The sequence below is a fragment of the Drosophila takahashii genome, chromosome 3L (genome assembly GCF_030179915.1).
Source record: "Drosophila takahashii strain IR98-3 E-12201 chromosome 3L, DtakHiC1v2, whole genome shotgun sequence".
NCBI lineage: Eukaryota > Metazoa > Arthropoda > Insecta > Diptera > Drosophilidae > Drosophila > Drosophila takahashii.
Genome location: NC_091680.1, coordinates 3,191,048 through 3,212,562, shown reverse-complemented (window position 1 = coordinate 3,212,562; position 21,515 = coordinate 3,191,048). Strand labels below are relative to the sequence as shown.

The 21,515-nt window shown below is 38.3% G+C and overlaps 1 protein-coding gene across 1 annotated transcript in view; it reads right to left on the bottom strand.

The window, feature by feature from the left end:
* MsR1 (Myosuppressin receptor 1) overlaps positions 1-20,385 on the bottom strand; it is a 30,823-nt gene extending 10,438 nt beyond the window's left edge. The window contains exons 1-2 of the mRNA XM_017156241.2: positions 20,152-20,385; positions 19,403-19,688 (exon numbers count right to left, since the gene is read on the bottom strand). The gene's annotated coding sequence lies outside the window, so the exon portion shown is untranslated. The remainder of the gene's footprint in view (positions 1-19,402; positions 19,689-20,151) is intronic.
* Positions 20,386-21,515: the final 1,130 nt, after the last annotated feature.

The following is a 21,515-nucleotide window of genomic DNA, read 5'->3' as shown; positions in this document are numbered from 1 at the left end:
ATAAACCAGTTATGTCACGCCCATGTTGCACAGAGATTCGTGCCGCCATACAAAATCGCAGCAACAGACAGCTGATAGATATCGGGAAAACCCGGAAAAGTCATACATATCCGAGCTGAAAGAGAAAATGGCAGGGGATCTCAGGGAAAATGGTCAACAATCAGCAGCGAAATGAAATTCAAGCTGCTGGGGGAAATCTTCTTTTGCGATTCAGCACTCAAGCCAGCATCGAGTTTTGCTATTTACCGCTCTTCAAAGTAATATTTACTTCATATTGATTATTGATTGCTTGTTTTGCTACCCTGTTTACTTTTCCCTCGCCCGTTGCTCCTGTTTGTTTTACGCTCTTTTATTTGCATTTTCGTTTTCTTTTTCTTCACGTAAGCAAACTTGTTATTCGCTTCTTGTTTGCTTTGCTTTTCTGCAGTGGCATTATTTTAAATTGTTTTCTAAATGGTTAGCCAAAATAAAAGAAAACAGGAAGTGCAAAATATCGAGAGGGGAAATAACCAGAAGTCAATCCCCCTTTTCCCCTGCCCCTTGTGCCATGTGAAGATGGACAGCTGGAGTTGTTTCTTGAGTTGATCAAATTTAAGATAAGTGCTTTCGCCAGCCAAGTGGAAGGAATGCTTCTTACCCTCCAACAATTTGGCAAAGTAAAACCTTAAAGCTGCTGACCAGGAATTTAATGAGGGAAAACTCTTGAGGAAAGCGCTCGAGAGATGCAAGGGGAAAACAAAAAGATTAGAATTATGCTAGTATGCCATTAGTGCTCGCTGCTTTTCACCATATGCGTATGCGTATGCAGCGCTTGTGTCATCAACAGGATCTCGAGTGCGTCGGAGAAAGGATAATAGCCAAGGTCACACGGCGAGAAAGTATGGAAGTACTAGGCATATTTTAGCGTGAGGCTCAAAGCAGTGGGACAATAAACTATCACTTTAAAGAAAAGATTTTGTGTGTTAATGTGCCATGAAAATCCTTGGATTTTTAAAATCATTTTTAAAGGTGTCTAAAAGTATGCAAGTAAAATATAAATAGGAAAAAAGAGAAATGAGAATTTTTTAAATAATTTTTTAAGGTGTCCAAAAGTAGGCAAGAATTCATTGAGAAACTCAAAGTTCTTTTTTCATAGCATATTTTTAGACTGCATTTTTTTTAATTTCTTTAGAATTTTTAAAAGTGAAAAATATTTCCTTTTTTACCCATTGTGAAGAAGAAAATGTATGTACTAATTCCTATTTTCTTTTTTAATTTCTGTTATTTTTCTAGATTTTAATTAGTTTATACACAGCTTGTGCTAAATTTATCCCACTGCATTGCTAAGCATTATGAAAGCCCCTCCTCCTTGCTTGAGACTCTTTCAATTTGCACTTTTGCCGGATGTTTTGGGAGGGAGATGGGGATTCCCCGGCAAACTCTGTAACCCAACCGCTGGAGGGCTAGGACTACAGAGCCGTTTGTCACGACGATGACTTGATGGTGATGCCACTTGGGCTGGCATTCGGGCTCACATGGACGACACAAGTTGCCAGTCATGACAGCAGCAGCGGCAGCAAGTTGAAAAAACAGAGTGTCTAGCCCCGAGGAGTGGAACGGTTGGCGGTTCTCCGTGGCACAAACATAAATACAGTTACAATCTGTAAATATTTGTGTCAGGATGTCAGTCAGTCTGACTTCCCTACAAATATCCTGTCAAAGTTTTCGCTCTCTCCTGTTGTTTTACTTTTGCCGCTTGTTCTCGAGAAAGTTTCGTTGTTGGAAAAAAATCAGAATCAGTTTTTCGTCGATGTAATTAGACGAAACGAAACATGCGAAACGAAACGAAAGGAAACTCTCGTTGCCATAATTTCGGCACGTTACTCATACGCCCAGGTGGCCGCCGCAGAAACCGCGACCTTGTAATCACACACGCTGCGCAGGCATAATTCAAATGTCATCCAGTTGTCATTGTTCGTTTGGCAAATTGCTCTCCACCGCCTTCGCACGACAAATTCCATGGAAATTCGACTGTATTTTGGCTTTATTTCAGCTCTGTCGCCTGTTGACTGGAATTTGTGTATCAAGCATACGTCATGTAGTCTCTCCACGAGTCTGGCTGAGTAATTCCCCAGAAACAATAGGAGATACTCATTCGATTTGAGGAATGGGTAAGCTGCGGGGCTAATTTTGGTCTCAAAGAGTTTTAAGTATGCAAAGCAGGCAAATTCGCAGACGAAATTGAATTCTGTCTACGGGGTGTATCAATTGTTCTATAAATGCGACTTAAATTCGAGTAGGCAGATCATGTGGCTCTGTCATAAAATATATAAATAGACAATGCTCATATTAGGCATATTAAATGATAAGCCGACTAGAGTAGCTAAGCTGCTTGCCTGGGATTTGCGAGAGTTTTGATTTTGTAAGCCAGGTACGTGTAATTAATTCCATTGTTTTAACCAACCAAATATTCCGGCCAACAAACTAACCGCCACAAACAAAGCAAAACAAAACTAAAGCTTATCAATGCAATTACACATGAGTTCATATACCCTCTAATGCTTGACAGAATTTCCAGTTTGGCTTTCAGAGATTCTGAACCAACATTTTAAGCAGCCAGATGAAACGAACCTCAAACAGATAGCACAAAATGTGATGCACAAATTTCGGAGGGGACTGCCAAATTGAAACGTGTTGGCACGGTAGACCAGCAATTTGTTGCCCAAAAACTTTTGCACATGTCCACAAATAGTTTCGGTTTTGGTGCTGCAGTGCAAGTTGCTTCACTTTAGCAACTTGAAACAATGCTCCCCTTAATTGAGTGGCAAAAAGCCGAAAACGAAATTGAAACTGTAGTGAGAGAATGGACTTTGATTGTTGGCAATTTGGTCACCTATTGGGTTTGGTAATTGCCTATCTATTTCATGGTCCCGACAGCCGAGTTATTAACAAAGTAAACACCCATTTCAATAAGCACAAATCAAGCATGAACCACGTGTTCTCGGTGGAGTAAAAAATACCTGCCCTGAACTTGGTTTTATTCGCTGATAATGTGTGTTGAACAGTTGAGGCAGAAATAATAGCAGTAATAGATATAAAAGAATTTAAAATTAAACGAAACTTAGGTTTTATTTTCACAGAATAGTTTTTAAAAGTTTATTTATATAAATTGTTCTTTAAAAAAAAATTTTTTTTTGCCTATTTTTATTTTATTTATAAATAATTAAACTTTTTAATTAATTTTTGTTTTTTATTTTTTTTTTAAATTTCAATGTTTATTTTTTGGTATTTATCAAACTAAGTAATTACTTTAAATTACTTGAACTATGAAATTAATAATTTTTGTTTTTTTTTGTAAATAAAAGGACTATTTTATTTTAGTAAAAATTCACGTAAGTATTTTTGGAAAATAATATAGGAAAACTTCAAAAATCCTTTTTTTATCATTAAAAGAAAATATTAAAAGAAGAAGAAAAAAATATTGTAATTTAGTCACTTTAAGGCTATGAGGTTTTCTATAAACAGAAAAATTAACTTAAAATCTGTACGAAAATCATGCAACTGAAGAGCCAGTTATCTGCTTTTCTGAAAGTACCATTAATTCGACCTTCGCTGTACAATAATAAGCAGCTGTTGCTGTTGGGACAATAACAATTGGCCAGCTTGTCAAGTGCATGGCAGTTGGTCGCTGGCCACGCCCCCTTTGTCGGCCCTTTCCACTTCCGCCCCCCGCCCTATTTGCTTAGCCATTTTGTTGAATGGCACTGCTTGACTGGGTTGCCTGAAGAGGCCGAGAGTTCTGGAGAGGTCGTCGTCTATCATTAAAGCGAGGCATTGGGGCGCAACGGAACCTTGACAAGGTCGGGAGCCACCCACCACCCAACCATCGCCCACCCATAGAAAAACCGAGACAAGGTCAGGGCGAAGGTGTGAACGTGAAATGAAATTATGTAAATAGCGAACGGCAAAGAGTAATTAAAAATTTGATCTCGAGAAAAGTAAATTTGTTCAGGCAAATGGCGAGTTGACAGTATAATTGGAAATAAAAAAAAATCCCACCTACCTACTGTTGGCTTTCAACCACTCTACATTTTGCTATTAAAAATAATCACTTAGCTGGGGATAATTTTTAGCCACATTTAGGCAACATCTTGCACTTCCTCTGCGAACCGAAAAATGTTGTTTGCATTTCGTGACAAAGCTTTTTGCGGAGAGAGGACAGGAAATGCGTTTTCTCTTGCTCGGCAAACAATGGAAATTGTAAAATAAAAACGCCCAGCATAGTGCAGATAATGGGCGACGGGAAATGTCATAAAACCAAAACGGAAATGACACTTTACACAGTGTGCAGCTGCAGGGATTTCTCGCCCAAGCAAATTCAAGGGATCTCCACAGTGAGCATTAAAAATCTAATTTAAGGACGAACGTCCCATTCCCATTTCCCGCTGAGAAGCAGCCATTGATACCGAGATAATAACTCAAATGAATTGCTTGTCGAGAGCCTTGGGGCCTTCGGGTCCTTTGAGACGTTCATCGGGCTCAATAAAAATGCCAGGCAGGACATTGTGCTCTGATTTGCAACAACAACAGGAGAAGCTGGGGAAACAGAGCAAACAGAGACATCAAATGAGGCATTCCGAGGAGCAAACTGCAAAACAGATGATTCCGACATTATCATCGCAGCTCCGTTGTGGTTCTACTACTGCTACAGACTACTATACTACTGTTGCTCAGCGTTAAAGTAAACGACATTAATGGAAACATCAAAGTAATTTGATTGCATTTTCCACCCCACAATGGATATGAATGAGCAGCGCGAGGCTCTGACAGCCCAGCGACTGAGGAATCCGCATATATATGGTCGGTATATGTAGATGGTGGCACTGAGAGAAACCGGGATAAAGAAAATATTACTGAAAATAATCAACTATTTTATTTTTTTTATTTCCATCGAAATATTTCGAACCAAAACAACTCTACAACTTTCATTATATTAAAGCGGTGCCTCAAAAATACCTACACTTTTAAAATAACTTTTAAGGCTGTCTAAAAGAATGCAGTGAAAAATAATATCGGTTTTGCTAATTTAAAATTAATTGTTGCATACTTTTCGACATATTTCTAAATCATTTCAAAACTCCAGTTATTTTGGCGACCACGGTTTCATTTAAATTTCCAAGATTTTCTTCAAGTGTAGACATTTTCTGTCTTGTATCTCTGTCTGTGTACCCCAGGGGCTTCGTGTGCGTGTGGGCTGCACGCATAAGTAGCAGGCATGGAAAACGCTCGCTTCTACCAGCATCTCCCGCTGTTCTGCCATTGATATTTCACCGCCTGCTGCGCCCGTACCCGCGCCCCGCCCACTTTTCCCGCCCCCTTAATGGCATCTCATTTTCATGTGTGTTTTCCCCCGACTAGCGCGTCTCGTTTCTCCCTCGATTTTCTCGGTCTCAGTTGATGCTGTGTTAATTTCATTTGGCCAACACACAAAAATAGACAACACGAAATGGAATATGTCCAGCAATGTAATTGCCATGACCATAGCAAATAAAATTAGGGCCAAGTCCGAGGACGATACACGATGAAGGCCACACTTAAAGTGGCATTAGGCTTGGGCTATCTACAATCATAACTCATAGTCGGATCTGGCCACATTAAAAGTTTCAAAATTATTCACGACCCAAGGCAATAAAAGAAAAGAAAAGATAAAAGAAAAAAAAAACAGGAATTACAAAACAAAAAATTCAAGATGAAGGCCCCACTTAAAGTTGCTATCTATAATCTTGACTCATACTCAGATCTGGCCACATTAAAGGTTAATGTTGATTAATAAAAAGGAAAGAAAAAACCGAGAACCATTTAATATGAAGGCCAAACTTAAAGCGGTATTAGTAAACGAATTAAGGTTAATTCCTTAAACATAACTCAAAAAGAACCCCGGCAAATATGTAAATGCAAACGGGTTATCAGTAAATGCTTAAGTGAAAAGGTATCCTGTAACCCAAAAATCCTGATTTATGTCCCCCGTTTTTGAACCTATTCGCACACATAAATTATGTAAAATTAACCCTAAACGACTCATTTAATAAACATTTTGTGGCCTACAAATGCATTTCAAGCGACTTAAGCACACCTGAGACTTCCGAGGCGTTTTGTCATATTTATTTATGGGCCCCGACACCATTTTATTTATTTATATTCAAATTTATGACAGTTCCTGCTTAAATCAATGTTAGTTGAGTTTGCTTTTGCACCATTGTTCCTGCGTATGATGATGATGATGATGATGGCACCCTAAATTATGCAACAGCAAGTCCTTTGGCAGGACAACAAAAGTTGTGGGTCTCTCTCTCGGAGTTTTTCGCCGCAGGCCTTATCAATTCCAGGCACAAACACATGTCCTTATATTCGGTATGCAAATTCAAATGCCTTTCCACCCACGCAGATGTTTGCGGTTGTTTGTCTCAACTACAACACTTTTTCGGTTAAACTTTAAGATTGAACTGGTTTTATTTGGGGCAGCGCAACTCTTGTGTTGTGTCAGCTGCCTGGGGGCCTGGCTTGACATTTGAGTGGTTTGCCAGTAGACAGAGAGTTCGGGCCAAGGGTCAAATAAAAAAATAAATCTAAATAAGAGTTTTCTTTCAATGAGTTTTCGACGTTTCAATTGGAATCACTCAAGGTTGTTCGTTTGAAAAGGTAAGCCAACAAAGTTGAGTATGAAATAAAGTATTTAAAAGCCAACTCAAGATTTATATTTACGTTAGCACAATCTTGACAGTTTTTATGAAATGTTAAGAAAAGTTTGAACTTTTTGATGAAATCATTTCAGACATTTTGAAGTTGAATGAGGGATTTTTCAAATATTTTATACTTTGGGAAAGACTTATAAAAAATTAAATTAAAAACTGCAAAATAAGAGGTTTATTTTTCTTGAAAGTTGAGAAATAAAAGGCGGTTCATTAAATAGCTCATTTAATCCTGGTAAAGAAGGGGTGTCAATATTGAGGAATGTGCCTTTGACGCGACTTCTCCTTTGCCTTCCTGGCTATCGGGTAACCCATGAAATATGACTGAATCGCCGACTACCCAACTTGTATTATTTGCGTTTCCCTTCTGGCCTGAATCAACAAACCCACAATCCACTTTTTTACTCTTTACACCAAACAAAAAGATCAAGCTAACAACTGGGAGACCGGCTGCCAAGTATTTTCACGCGCATTAGCTGCTCGTTTTCAGAGGGGGTTTTCCGCGCGAAAAGCGGGGGCCGAAAGTAGGCTCTCTGGGAAAATATTTGGCCTACGTAAAATATGCAGAAAGTTCATCATGAAAGCAAATAAAACGCATACGCCGCGTGGGCCCCGTCCATGGGATGGCTGTCAAAATATGAATAATGGCGCAGCCAGACGAGGACTTTGGATTGGTTGCCCTTTTTTTTCGGCTCATATTTTGCCTTCGTTTTTTTTTTAAATAGCAGCTGTAAAAAATTAAAAGCCTGCAGCTGCCTGCGGCTGCACAGGAATAAAAAGAAATACTGCCAAGTCAGCTGTAAATAGCTGAGCCGCCTGCTCCTTTGGCCCCTTCTTGGTCCTCGGCATTCGCTGAATGAATGCCAGCAAGGTCAAGTGCGTGAGTGGGCGCCTCGTTTACTGAGAAAAATATTTCCAAAAGCGAAATTCCTGACTTGAGAATTTTCGCATGTTCAAAAAACAATAAATAGCAAACATAATTGATTTAAGGGAAGAACTTTATGGAAAATAAATAATCTTAATATTTTTTAAAATAGTTTCTTAAGGTGTCTAAAACTATGCAATGAAAAAAATGAAACCTCATGTGATTTCAATCAAATTTGACATTGCTAAAACAATGTGAAATACATTTTTAGTAAACTTAAATTTTATTTATTACTTACACTGTGCAGCATTTTTAGTGCTTTTTAAATTTACCTCGATGGATGCTATATTTTTGGATTCGTTACGAGTTCCCAAGTTAAACTGCGTTTTCCAAAGAGTTCCCCGACGCAAGGATTCTTAGCAAAAGGACCTCAAAGTTCGAAAAATGCTGAAATTGGCCAACTTTGCGGAGCTCTCAGAGGCAAATGGATGCATGGTTTGATTCGATGTTAAAGTTTTTTAAAAGATACAGCCTTTATCTTTTAAACCCCATACTTAAAAAATTTTTAAGATTTTTTTTAAGGCAGAAACAAATTCTAGAAAACATTGTCAAAAAACATAAAAGTATACAGCTGCGGTCAAAATGGTAGTAGTGTTGCCGCCCTGTGTATTTAAAAGTTTGTTGTTGTAATTGATCTTTTCCTGGTAATATTGTATTGATTATAATTTTACTATTAGACTAATTGGATAAGAAAAAATTACGACATCAAACTTTTAAAAACACAAGGCGGCAATACTGCTACTATTTTGACCGCAGCTGTATGTTTTTCAGTTTTTTGACTATGTTTTTTGGAATTTATTTCTGCCTTAAAAAAAATCATAAAATTATTTTATGTATGGTGTTTGAAAGATAAAGGGTGTATCTTTTAAAAAACTTTAACTTCGAACCAAGCCATGCATCCATTTGCCTCTGAGAGCTCCGCAAAGTTGGTCAATTTCAGCATTTTTCGAACTTTGAGGTCCTTTTGCTAAGAATCCTTGCGTCGGGGAACTCTTTGGAAAACGCAGTTTAACTTGGGAATTCGTAACGAATCCAAAAATATAGCATTCATCGAGGTTAATTTTTGATGCTGCATAGTGTTATACATTAAAAGTATTATAGTTTTCTTAATTTATATTATTATTTATACATTAAAAGTATTATAGTTTTCTTAATTTATATTATTATTTATACATTAAAAGTATTATTGTTTTCTTAAAAAAAAATAAATTCATTAAAAATATTAAAGTTTCTTTAAATAAAACGTGATTTATATTCTTTACGAATTCAAATTGAATTAGTACTGTTATTCTTAGGTATTTAAAGTTAATCTCAGTGCACCTGCTCGTGGGAGGTTTTAGAATGTTAATTTTGCATGAACCCTCGGAGGGTTTGGGTTTGGCTGCTTTTTTGCTGACCACTTGACAAAATTTGGGGCTCCCTGCCTGAAAAAAGGGGGCGTGGAAAAGTGAAAAGCAGTTCGAAGTTTATGTGCCTACGTGTCGGCCATAGTTAATTTATTATCCATGGCATTCGGGGTCCCATTTTATTTATCCACCCACTTTAAAACATTACGCCTGTCTTCTTTGGCAGCTTTAATCAATTGCTGGCAAAAGCTTTTTATCTGTGCTGTCAGGCGAAAGAAGCAAATTATGACAAAATGTAAGCATAAAATGGGAAAGAAAGTCAGGGTGAAGAGAAAATATTACCCTGACCCTGAAGAGATTTGTGTTACAAATGCTGTTTTATTAAGCCACCGACTATATAAATACCCAGGCCATCATGATGACACTGTCACTAGCAGAATACCGTGTGTCATTAATCTCCCTTTCCACCTGAAAATTGGCCCCATCTCATCGCATCTTATGGCACCTAAATCTAAATCCGAGTCTTAGTCCTTGCCTCTGATTGATGGCCATCCATTTGCAGAGCTGTTTTCGCTTGGCATTATATAGACGCATAAATCACATAGTCTGGTGCGTTCGTGCATGCAATTTGCATTTAATTTTTAGTTGAGCCTCCCTCGAATGATGAAATCTAGTTTTCGGGGGCGATTATTTGTCTGAGTCAGCTGGAAATCGGATCGAATGTCGTCGGATCGTCGCCGGGCGATAAAGTGGGTGACAAATTGAATGATATTTCCAGGGGATACAAGGATTCAAGGAACCGGACTTTTGCCTAATTAAGTTGCCCATCTAATTTCAGACAGACAGAAAGACAGACGGACGACCAAGGCATTAGCACTTCTCTTCACATATCATCATCAGGACTCCTCGCAGGACTTCGCTGGGTTGGCAGGACTTGCCAGGACTTGCGCCAAATGTCATCAACACTAATGGAATAATTTGAAATCTACTTAGCTCGAAGGCAAGGACAATGGGTGGTCGAATTTCCCGCTCTTTCTGGGAAGTTTTTCTCCCCCACCAACCAAACATCTATCTTCCCTGCGTTTGTTGATAATAACATTATTTATGTTGTTTTAATTATTTTACGCATTTTACCACAGAGAAATTACAATGAACTCGAAATGGGCGTGGTCGGTGGCCAGGATTCCTTGCCCTTTGCCTTTGGCCCCCACAGCTTTTGTAGTAGTTGTAATTAAGGACGTTGAGGGCTAATTGAATTATGCGAGTGATGTGAGTGGCACAGGGTGTCCTGTCCATTAACTTGTACAAATTGCCAAGGACTGCAAGTTCGAAAGGCTTAAAGACAAACATGTTTTCGCACTTAGGAGATTTGTTGACAGAGCCGAGAAAATTTGCTTCCAAGTTTTAATGTAGTTTATGGTGATTTCGTCCAAGAAAATATCATTCAGCCTTCGGGGGCTGATAAATTGTGTACTTTACTTGGGGTTCCTTACTATTTGACACCCTATATATGTAAGTATGTGTATGCCCTATCATTCAATCGACAAAGTAAATATTGCATTATTTCGTATTTATACTAATCGCAATTTTACTACTGCCGATAAACGTGACAAACTTTCATAATTCTTGGCAAAACAAAAATAAGTAAATATTTACCCAAAAGCCCGAAATGAAAGCTACACATAAAAGCGAGAGAGAGCTCGCATAAATTGATTCATTTTGTTTGCTAATTATAGCGAACGATAGCCCAAGGAAAAATAGATGGCCAAGGAAAAATAGTTCGAAGGAGTGGAGAAGCCAATTAACTTTGAGCCAAGTCCAAGTTTGTTTTGTAGAAATTGGTAAAACAATCATTAAAGCAGATTATTGTAATTGGGAAAGTGTAACGAAGACGAGGTCAAAGCGATTCTTGATTAGAGGTAAGAATGAGTACAATGAGTTTAATCAATACAATCGAAATCGGGATTAGCTAAACAGGCTATGAAGAAATTAAATTTGGATTTAAATTTATTGGGGAATTATTTCAATTGATTTCACAATTTAATTTGCGATTAAATTAGCTTAAAAATATTGGGTTTTTCTTTAATTTATTTAATCTACACTTTATTTTAATTATCTTAACACCCAACAATATATATATACATAGTTTATTTCAAATATTTATTGATTAAGGAATGATAAATTAAAAGGTATTAAATGATTTCTATCATTGTCATTGTTTCCTTAGGATTCGATTAAGCAGTTTTTTTCCGGATAAAACAATATTATATATATATATATATATATTTTCAAGTAATATCCAATTGCATTTTCGCTTGAATTACTATAAGTGATGCGAAAAATATTTTTACTAAACTTTACTTTTATTATATATTCCACGTTTATTTATAAAAAAAAATAAGAAAATTAAAAAAGTACGTCTTTTATTTATTTTACTGTTTTCATATGATTTAAATATCCTTATCGTTATCTATTTAAATTTTATTGAATGTGTCTATCAGTTTTAATTCAAGTACATACTTCTACTTTGATTAAAGAAGCTCATGTTCAATAACCTGTTTACAAATTTGTTCCCTTACGATAAGCGTGCTTGGGATTCCTTTGACATGCGAATATCGTGCACATTTCCCTTAATTATGCGCCGGCAACCGATTCGAGCCGATTGCACTTTATCGGAATGAAGCACGCACTCGAAAAGGTCATCAGCCGTCATCGATGGATCGGATCCGGATCCTTGGACTAGTTTATGACCCAATTATGCCAAAGTGTCTGGCAGTTGGCGATGCGTTTTCGCGCTATTGTAAGACCGCCGAAGCCGCCGCCTCCTCTGCCTCCGCCACTTCAGAGCCCCCTTAGATATCGGGGCTGTAACCATGATTTGTTTGCTTGACTTGGCTGACACGAAGCCAGAAGCCAAATGGCACACGCACACACAGGCTGATGAAGCCAGCCCCTTTGTTCGGAAAACTTTGCTCCGTGTACTGGGAAAACAACTATGCAGGAGCGACGCAATTTTAAGTGATTTAAGAGCGATTTGCTTTTAAAGCGTTTATCCAGAAAATATATATTTTAGTAATGTCCACAATCATCAAGGATGCCATTAAAATAACAAGAGTTTGTAAATCACTTAAAATAGAGTCTAAAAGTAGGCAACAATATTTGTAGGTATTTTTTTACTGCATATTCTAAGCCTTTTCTAAGGGATTCTAAAGGTATGCAGTGGATACAAAACCGCAAGAATTGTTGCCTACTTTTAGACTTCATAGTAAATGATATAAAATCTGTTCTTAAATTGTTAATAAAATAAAATTGTTGCATTACCATATATAAAAAATTTTAAATAAACCTCTAAAACTGAATTTAGAAATTAATGCTTTAATATCCCAAATCCAACTGCGAATATTCTTTCCACTTAAATGTTATTTAAATTCTCATAACTGAATTTTAGTTTAAAAAGGAAATAATCTAGATCAAACATTCTAAAAACCTCTTAACGACGCATGTCCATCACAAATAACATTCCCATTTTTGATAATAATTTTTCGTTCTCTGCATAGCATAGTTTTATTGCTTTGCGATTTGATTGCTGCAATTGCTTGGCAATAAATAAATGAGAGAGGCGTTTGCAGTTCCAGAATTTGCTGTCTATTACGTGCCTGGCAAGAAGGTAGTTAGACCTCCCCGTTCACATTGAAATGTAATTTAAATGGATTCCGTAGCCCCGTTTTACGTGTTGGGTCACTGCGGCGGTGGTGACATTTATGCTATTGCTATTTAAAAGCTGTTATTTGCGCCTCCGGCTGCGGGAAAATTCGTGGAAATCGAGGAGAGAGCGGAAAACCCTTTGGCTTTTGGCCGACTGCCAGCCAGCAGTCGGTTTATTCTGTCATAAAGGCGACTATTACGGCGACACTTGATGTCGTCCTGGATCCTGGATCGTCGACGAAATATCCTATAATCAGCAGCAACGGCAACTAATGGCAGCACTTAGGGCTCCTCGGCCGGGACCTTCTGGCCGGACTCTCATGAAACTGTGATGAGAACGAGAATGAGAACCAGGTCGAAATGATTTTGGCACAATGTTAAATTCATTGGACACATTGCCGTCCTTTAATGGCCATTTGCTGTTGCCAAATGTTGCGGATCCCGATGACTCGGCTTCATTAAGGTGTCCTTTTTCTTCGTTTTCTGGCCAGGGATCATTTTATTTCATTGGTATATTTTATATTTATTAAAATATGTATAAATATATCTTTCAATGATTTCTTCTGATTTTATTTTAGTTTTTAATTAATAAATTAGTAAACCTAACATCAGCCTAATATGCGCACATGCCCCAACGGAGGAAAAGGATGATGCCACCAAGGACGCTTTCTATGCGGAGCTCGACCGAGCTTATGGCCGCTGTCCTTCCCATGACATTAGAATTCTCATCGGCGATTTTAATGCCAAGGTAGGACGAGAAGACATCTTTGGTGCCACCGTCGGGCGATTTAGTCTACATGAGGCCACCTCGAGCAATGGTCTCAGATTAATAGGCTTTGCAGCTGCGCATAATATGGTAGTTCGTAGTACTGGATTCCGTCATTTGGACATCCATAAGGCATCTTGGCTCTCTCCCGATCGACTGACCAGAAATCAGATTGATCATGTTGTGATCGATGCAAGGCACACATCTAGTATACTCGACGTGCGATCCTGTCGGGGCCCCAACATCGACTCCGACCATTATCTTGTTGCAGCTAAGATTCGCACACGGCTATGTGTGGCGAAGATAACACGTCGAAGTGCGTTAAGAAGGCTGGACATCGGAAAGCTGCAATCACAACAGGCGAAGGATGCATTCTCCACTCACGTCTCGGGGCTATTAAGCCGAGCACCTTTAATACCTGAAGACATAAGCGATATGTGGGCGCTCATATCCCACTCCCTGCGAGCGTCGGCAGAAGAAGTGCTTGGATTCCAGCGTCTTCTAACAAGGAATCCATGGTACGATCAGGAGTGTCATGACGCAACAGCTGCAAAGGACGCCGCCTACAGAAGAACACTGCAGGCTGGGGCGACACGAGCTATTGTGGATGTCTACAGGTCGAGAAGAAGAGATGAAAAACGCCTTTTCAGACGCAAGAAGAAAGAGCAGGAAAGGCGAGAGTGTGAGTACATAGAGAGCAGCAGATGCAGGAATGAAGCACGTAACTTTTACCAGAGGGTCAAGCGTCTGACCCAAGGATTTACGACTGGTGGAGTGGCGTGCAGGGACGATGATGGAAATCTTGTCACAGAAGCAGAGGTCGTGCTGAGGTTATGGAGGGATCACTTCTCGAGTCTGTTATCCGGCACAAGCACAGACTCTGAAGACTATGATCCACGAACCCCTATCTATGGCACTGATATTGAGGTGCCAATCCCAAGTCATATCGAAGTCAAGGATGCAATCCAACGGCTTAAAAACAACAAGTCTGCAGGTGCTGACGGCCTGCCGGCGGAATTGTTTAAGGCAGCTGGTGATATGTTGGTAGGGAGCATGCACCAACTAATCAGCAAGATATGGCTTACGGAGAGCATGCCCGAAGATTGGAACCTCAGCATGATCTGTCCCATCCTGAAGAAGGGTGATGCCACGGTGCGCACCAACTACCGCGGAATTAGTCTTCTTCCAGTTGCATACAAGGTCCTAACGAGCGTATTGTGTAAAAGACTGAAACCCCATGCTGAAGCACTGATTGGACCTTATCAGTGCGGGTTCAGGCCTGGCAAGTCCACTGTTGACCAGATTTTCACCTTGCGCCAAATCCTGGAGAAGTCCTACGAAAACCAGATCGACACGTACCATCTTTTTGTCGACTATAAGGCCGCATTTGATAGCCCCCGGCGAGATCGCCTATATGCCGCCATGTCTGAGCTTGGAATACCAGCAAAGCTGACTAGACTTTGCAGAATGACATTGAGCAACACCATCAGCTCTGTCAAGGTAGGAAGTGGCCAATCCGAAACCTTTACTACCAAGTGTGGCCTCAGACAAGGTGACTCGCTGTCCTGTATGCTCTTCAATATTCTAATAGAGAGTATTATAAGAAAGGCTGGTGTGCATCGGACGGGCACGATATTAACCAACAGATGTGTCCAGCTCCTTGGTTACGCTGATGATATTGATATTATTGGCCGCACCAAGCGTGATGTCACAGGAGCCTTCGGGGCTATTGAAAAGGAATCAGCCAAAGTAGGACTAGCAGTGAATAGGGAGAAAACAAAGTTTATGGTGTGCTCTAGCAGAGAATCGCGGCGTCTTGATTCTCAGCTGACTGCAGAGAACTATAGCTTTGGGTCCGTCAAGGAGTTCGTCTACCTAGGCACTGCTATAACAAGTACAAATGATGTCAGTCTGGAGATTAAGCGGAGAATAACACTTGCCAACAGGTGTTACTTTGGGCTCAGTAGGCAGTTCAATAGTAGAGCTCTCTCTCGACGCACAAAAATCACACTCTACAAGACGCTCATTCTTCCAGTACTTCTATATGGTGCGGAGTGCTGGACAGTGACGCAGTCAGATGCAGCTGCTCTTGGAGTGTTCGAGAGAAAAATTCTTCGCAAAATCTTTGGTCCAATCTGCGTGGATGATGTTTATCGCCTCAGATACAACCACGAGCTGTATGAGCTGTACGGTGATGTTGATGTAGCCAGCCGAGTGAAATCTCAAAGACTTCGCTGGCTGGGCCACATTGCCCGTATGGATGAAGACGCTCCGGCTCGAAAGGTGTTTGATGCGGTGATTGTTGGGACACGAAGGAGAGGACGACCCCGAACGCGTTGGCAAGATCAGGTGATGGAAACCCTGTCCACACTTGGTGTTACCAACTGGCGAAGGCGCGCCCAGGACAGAGACGCGTGGAGGCACATTGCGCTTCAGGCCGAGACCCGATAAAAGGGTTGTTATGGCCACATAATAATAATAATAATAACCTAACTTTTTTATTTGTTTCTAAAAACGTTTTTTATTTAAATTATCCAACGAACAATAACAAATTGGATTTAATTTAGTTTGCAGTTGGTAGGACTATTTTATTTATTTTTTTTTATTTATTTTGGGGCAATTAATTGTTTCTCTTAAATATATTTCAGAAAAAGGTGGAAATCTCCTGACAAAATCAAACTATCAACACTTATTTAAACCTGTCACGTCGAAAACATTATGGCTCAGCATTTACAACATTTAACAATTAGTGGCAGCTTTACAGCGAAGAAGGACGGAGCTTTGGCCAAATGTTGCAAATCATAATCACAGTTTTCTCATCTTTTTGGGCAATTTTTTGCTTTTTGCACGAATTTGTTTGCATTTTGCCATGCTGCTTTGCAGCTTCGCTCATAAATTATGCAAGAGTCGTCCTTTGGTTATTTTTGTGTTGGCTTTTTTGAATTTATGATGCCAACTTAAATCGCGAATATTTCGCTTTCTGTTTGTGTTGTGTTCGAGTCGAGAGTTGGTGATGTTGTAAAGCGCCTCAAGTGTTTCGCCACCAACATTTTTGTCACAATTTTTGTTGTTCTTGTCTGGGCGGGCAAAACTTTCTACTCTTTTTTGGTGTTGTTAATAAATTGTCGGTTGAAAAGTCCGAAACAGGAGTCAACTTTTCTATGACTGTGTTTTTTGGATATATATGTATAAAATGAACGTGGCTCGAGGCAATTGCGTGGGTGGGAAAGTACACCGTTGCAGTTCAAGTTTTCTGAATGCTTTTCACTGTCGTCATGGTACTAGATATTTTTTGAAGTAAGACACTTTTCAACTAAATATGTAATGGAAGGAGAACTTTTAAGGGATTTAGTATTTCAATTTATCTGTCATTCAGAAACAAAGTTGGAATAAAGTTTTGTTTAAATGGTTTTCATCGTTCATATGTATGAGGTTTTTAATGTGTTTTCAGCAAATATTACAAATATTTTTTCCATTAAATATTTATGGAATCATGTTCTGAATTTAATGTTTCAATTGTTTTGGCCATCTTAAACGTTTTTTCCCCTTGGCAAGACTGAAAGTAATTTTAATGTAATTGGCATTACGTGAGGGGGATTTGTTTTGGTATTTTTGGCATATCATTTTCATACAAATCTGATGCCAAGCACAACCCATAACCACCCATAACGGGAATACAAATACCACCCCTCCAATCACGGCGAACGAGCATAAAAAATAAGCATTGCCTACAACTAGGCGCCCACAAAATACACACCCACACACCAAAAGCGATGTCAAGGCAGGTCAACTTTGGGAAAAAGGAGAAAAACCCCAAACAAAAAAATATATGTATAAGTAGAAGAGGGATGGGAAAACAATCGAAATCAGCAGCCCCCTTATCACAAATCAACTCAAATTACGAACTCAAACACGCAAAAAAAATGAAAGCCGAAAAGGAAATATTTGTGCGTGCATAAAACAAAGGCGAAAACAACAGCACCTACACACATACGAAAATAAATGAAATTCAATCGGAAAAGCCGAGGAAAATCTCTACAAAATTTGACTGCGCAAATAAAGTAATATAGAGTCAATAAGGCAAATCGTCAGACTTGATTTGGATCATTATTACGCATACGCCGCGTTATGCAAATCAGACAATTTTCTGCTTTTCTCGCTTTACTCTGGGGTAAAAACAGCACTGTTGAACTGGATATAATTTATAATTTATAGAGGAGGAAATTGTGGACGCAAAAAAGCAGGAGAACCAAAGTGTCCTATCAACTTTGACGAGGCAGTTTCCACCAAGTTGGCAAAGTTTTAACTGATTTTTGATTAAAATCTTATCCCATTACGGCGGCAGGAAGTAAAAGTAAACCAAAAGCTGAAACTTTGTTCAAAATCTCTCCCGTCAAAGTCATCCGCAAAAGTCTAACATATTGAGTGTCATGGAGAACCTTTAATTAAATTTTATTTATTTGTTGTTTCAGCAAATTGACAGATGACTTTGTTTTTCGTTTTTGATTAGTTTTTCGGTAGGTTGTGAATGGGGGCTGCGAAAATCTCTGTGCTTTCCATTCAGAAAATAAAAAACATATATACTCTTTGCAAGCACACAATTTTAGCAACGCAAATCTATTCCAGGAAATTTGTATTTTGTTTACTTTGCGGAAAAGCTTGTTTTTTGGCATTCAAAAATATTCACAGATTTGCAGAAAAAAATACAATGGCAGCGCAAAGCTCCATGTTTTTTGTGTTAATACAGTGCAAAGATATAAAATATATTTTGTATGCGTTAGGGGCTTATTTTTGTAGATCTGCTGGCTGCCATGGTAATGTTTAACAACTATTTTAAGCGGGGATTTATGTATTGGTTATTAGGAAACATGTTTTTCGGAGTAAAAGGAAAGATTTCTTTATAAACGTGGGCTGCTTTTTTTTAAAACATGGGTAGCATTTTTTAAAGCTCTGTAGCATTTTAATTATTATGAAAAATCAATGAAATATTATATTTCAGATCTTCTCAAGCACCAAAAGCACTTGCACTTAAAAGTAAGCCAAGACATTTTGTTGCTTATTGAAGTTTGTTTGCCCAAGGCTTTGTTTTCCTATTCCAGCCACTTTATTTTGTTCCATTCCATTTTCAAATTTTCTTTTATGTTTTCCGATGTCACGTGCAAGCGGTCAGCTCTTATATTTGCCTAGTGCCATTTTGTGATTGTTTGCATTGTTTCAGGACCAGGACAAAGTCACTTTTTGTGCGCCTCTGTTTGGCTTTCTTTATCTTTCGTTGATAGAGAACTCACTTGGACTTGACTACCACGAACCAAAGGGGACAATGGACTGCCAAAGGGATGGCCAAAGGAAATCCTTGAAGGGTTTTGGTTCGGTGTGCTATGAGTGCTGCGTGGGAGCAACTTAAGGACCTGAACCCTTGGCAGCCGCCTCCTTTTGTCGAAAATCTGAACTTCCACTTGAAGAGCAAGTGTTAAACAGAGAAATGCTTCAACACTCCATTAATTTTTCCACTGAAAAATTGACAAAAAAAATATAGGGAGTAGCAGAAGGAAGCAGCAATCTCGTTGCCCAATTGACTAGACTGGCATTAAGCCGGATAAATTCCCTGAAAATCTGTGGAAATTGCGTTTCAACTTTACTGCAATTGTATGATAAGCGTTCAATTACTCTCAAAGTCGAAGAGCTCTTGAGTCTTGAGTCGAGCATCTCCAGGGAGTAGCTTTAAGTTTTCCCAAAAATTTATGAGAGCCACTTGATCAGGATTTTGAAGTCCTTTCGCCCGACAACAAGCAATCCCAATTTCCCATTTAATTATTTACAAATAAAAAGCACTCGAGAGTCCCCGAGTAGATTGCGATACTTATTTATAGCACTGCGCACATAGGTTGGGTTATTTATTGTCGCACAAATAATTCAACGGGTTGACACTTACTGCAGAACTAGAGCCCAAAGTGTTGGTCCAGCGCCGATTTATGCAAATTATTCAACAGCTGTTGCGCAAATATTTTCGTTTACTTAATGCATTATTATCGGTTGAATCGCATCACGATTTTAATTTACATTTTGATGTATTATTATGGAATTTATTTGGGTTCTTTGGTTTGATTTATTTTTAAATATTTCACACATTACTGTTTATTATTTTAAAATAATTTTTTTTAATTTTTTTTTAGGGAAGTAACATAAGTAGGGAAATTATGGGAAGAGTTTGCTGTTGTCTGTCAATTAGAGCGAAGAAAGTTGTATAAATATTTGCAAAATATTTCCTGAAATAATTGTTTTATATTCTCTTAACTATGGTATAAAATTATTATTTTAAAATTTTAACAAAGATGAAACCCATTAACAAATAATTATAATTTTAGAACTCTTAAATGAAAAATAAGAGTCTTTATACTCGGTCGAAAAACTTAATTTCACTGTACTATAGGTTTATTTAATTAATACTTATTTATTGGCAGAATTATTTTAAAGTATTTTAAATTTTGTTGCGATTAATTCTTTTTGGTTAATGCACTTTGATTTATTAAAAGGTACACATAATATTTCTAAAAATGTTTGTTTGGTATTTTACCAAATGCCCACAAATGTTAAAAATAATTTTAAAATCTTGTAAAAATCACATTGTTTTAAATAAAATGTTTAATCCGATAAGAATTTTTAAAATATTTTTAAACACACCGTAAGTGATTCAAAACTTCTTTGATTTTTTTGAAAACAATTTATACTGCTTTAAATCAGATAAATCACTAGAAATCAGCTAGTAACGCAGCCGCAGCGCACGGAACGCAAAACGCAACTGACACGAGTGCATGGTAAGTCAACAAATCCACAGTTCAGTTCAGGATGGTTCGGTTCGGGGATATATGTGAATTATTTCGGAGGGACCGAAGCGACGACGATGCGAACGGCACCGAGAGGCGATGAAGACTGTGCGCGAATGGCGGGCCAGAATCCGCAGTTTCGTTTTTCGGTTAACTGCCAGTTACTGCTGCGTTGCCAACTGCTTCCTGTGGATTTTGTCTTCACATTCCACATGCAAACACACTCGGCAAAGTCAACAAACACAATTGAATTCTGCAAAGGGATTCTCTTAAACCGGAAGTGGCTCTCTTAAGTCAGTTTCTTCTGCGCCTGCGTCCACCGGAAACAGCTGTTCTTTGCAGCCCATCAGCTGTTGTGCCAACATTTTTGTTTATGTTTTGATGGCATTTCCTTTTCGCTATTTCTTTCATTCTTTCCTCTTTTTTCTTTCTCAAGGCGAGGGGTTAAGGTCAGGCCGAATTGTGACAACAGATGGCGTTTTTGTAGCCGTCAAGGATACATTTAAAAAAGTAGTAGAAGGATGCGGGTCTCAGGAGCACCGGTAGTAATGGTAATGGCTTCAGCTAATTTATGCACTATGGCCCACGTGGCGTATGCGTAACACTGCCAAGTACCAGTACCAGTAAGTTATAAATCATCGTTTGAGTTAAAGGTGCGAGTAGACAGTAAAGAGTAGTGAGTAGTAGAAAACTTTAATTTATGAATGACGGCTTAAAGAGTTATGGTTGGCTGGCAATTATTGTCTGCTAAGCACGCGTGGCATATGTATAATCCAAAAAATAAATAATCTTGCCTAATAAATCATGGCTTTTAATAATTTACTTTCAAAACAAAGTAGTTCATAGCTTAGACAATGCAAAAATATAAGATGCTAAAAGCAAATGATAATCTCTGACCCAAGTAAATTTATAATATTAAGCAGTTCATTATTTATGTGTCTAGAATTTACATACATCATTATTTCAGTGGAAGAAAAATAAAGTATTTTGGAGATTAAACAGACTTAAATTTATGATGTGCTTTAATGGCTTTCTGTGATGTTTTGTTGTAAATATTTGTAAGAAGTTCCCTTAATCCTCTTAATAATCAGTTTGTACTAAAACTAAATGACTAAAAAATGCCTCTAAATATTAGAAATTAAATGAACGTACATTTTTTAAATATATCAATTTAAATGGGACTAATAATATTAAAATGTGGACTTCTCTGGTATCAAGTAT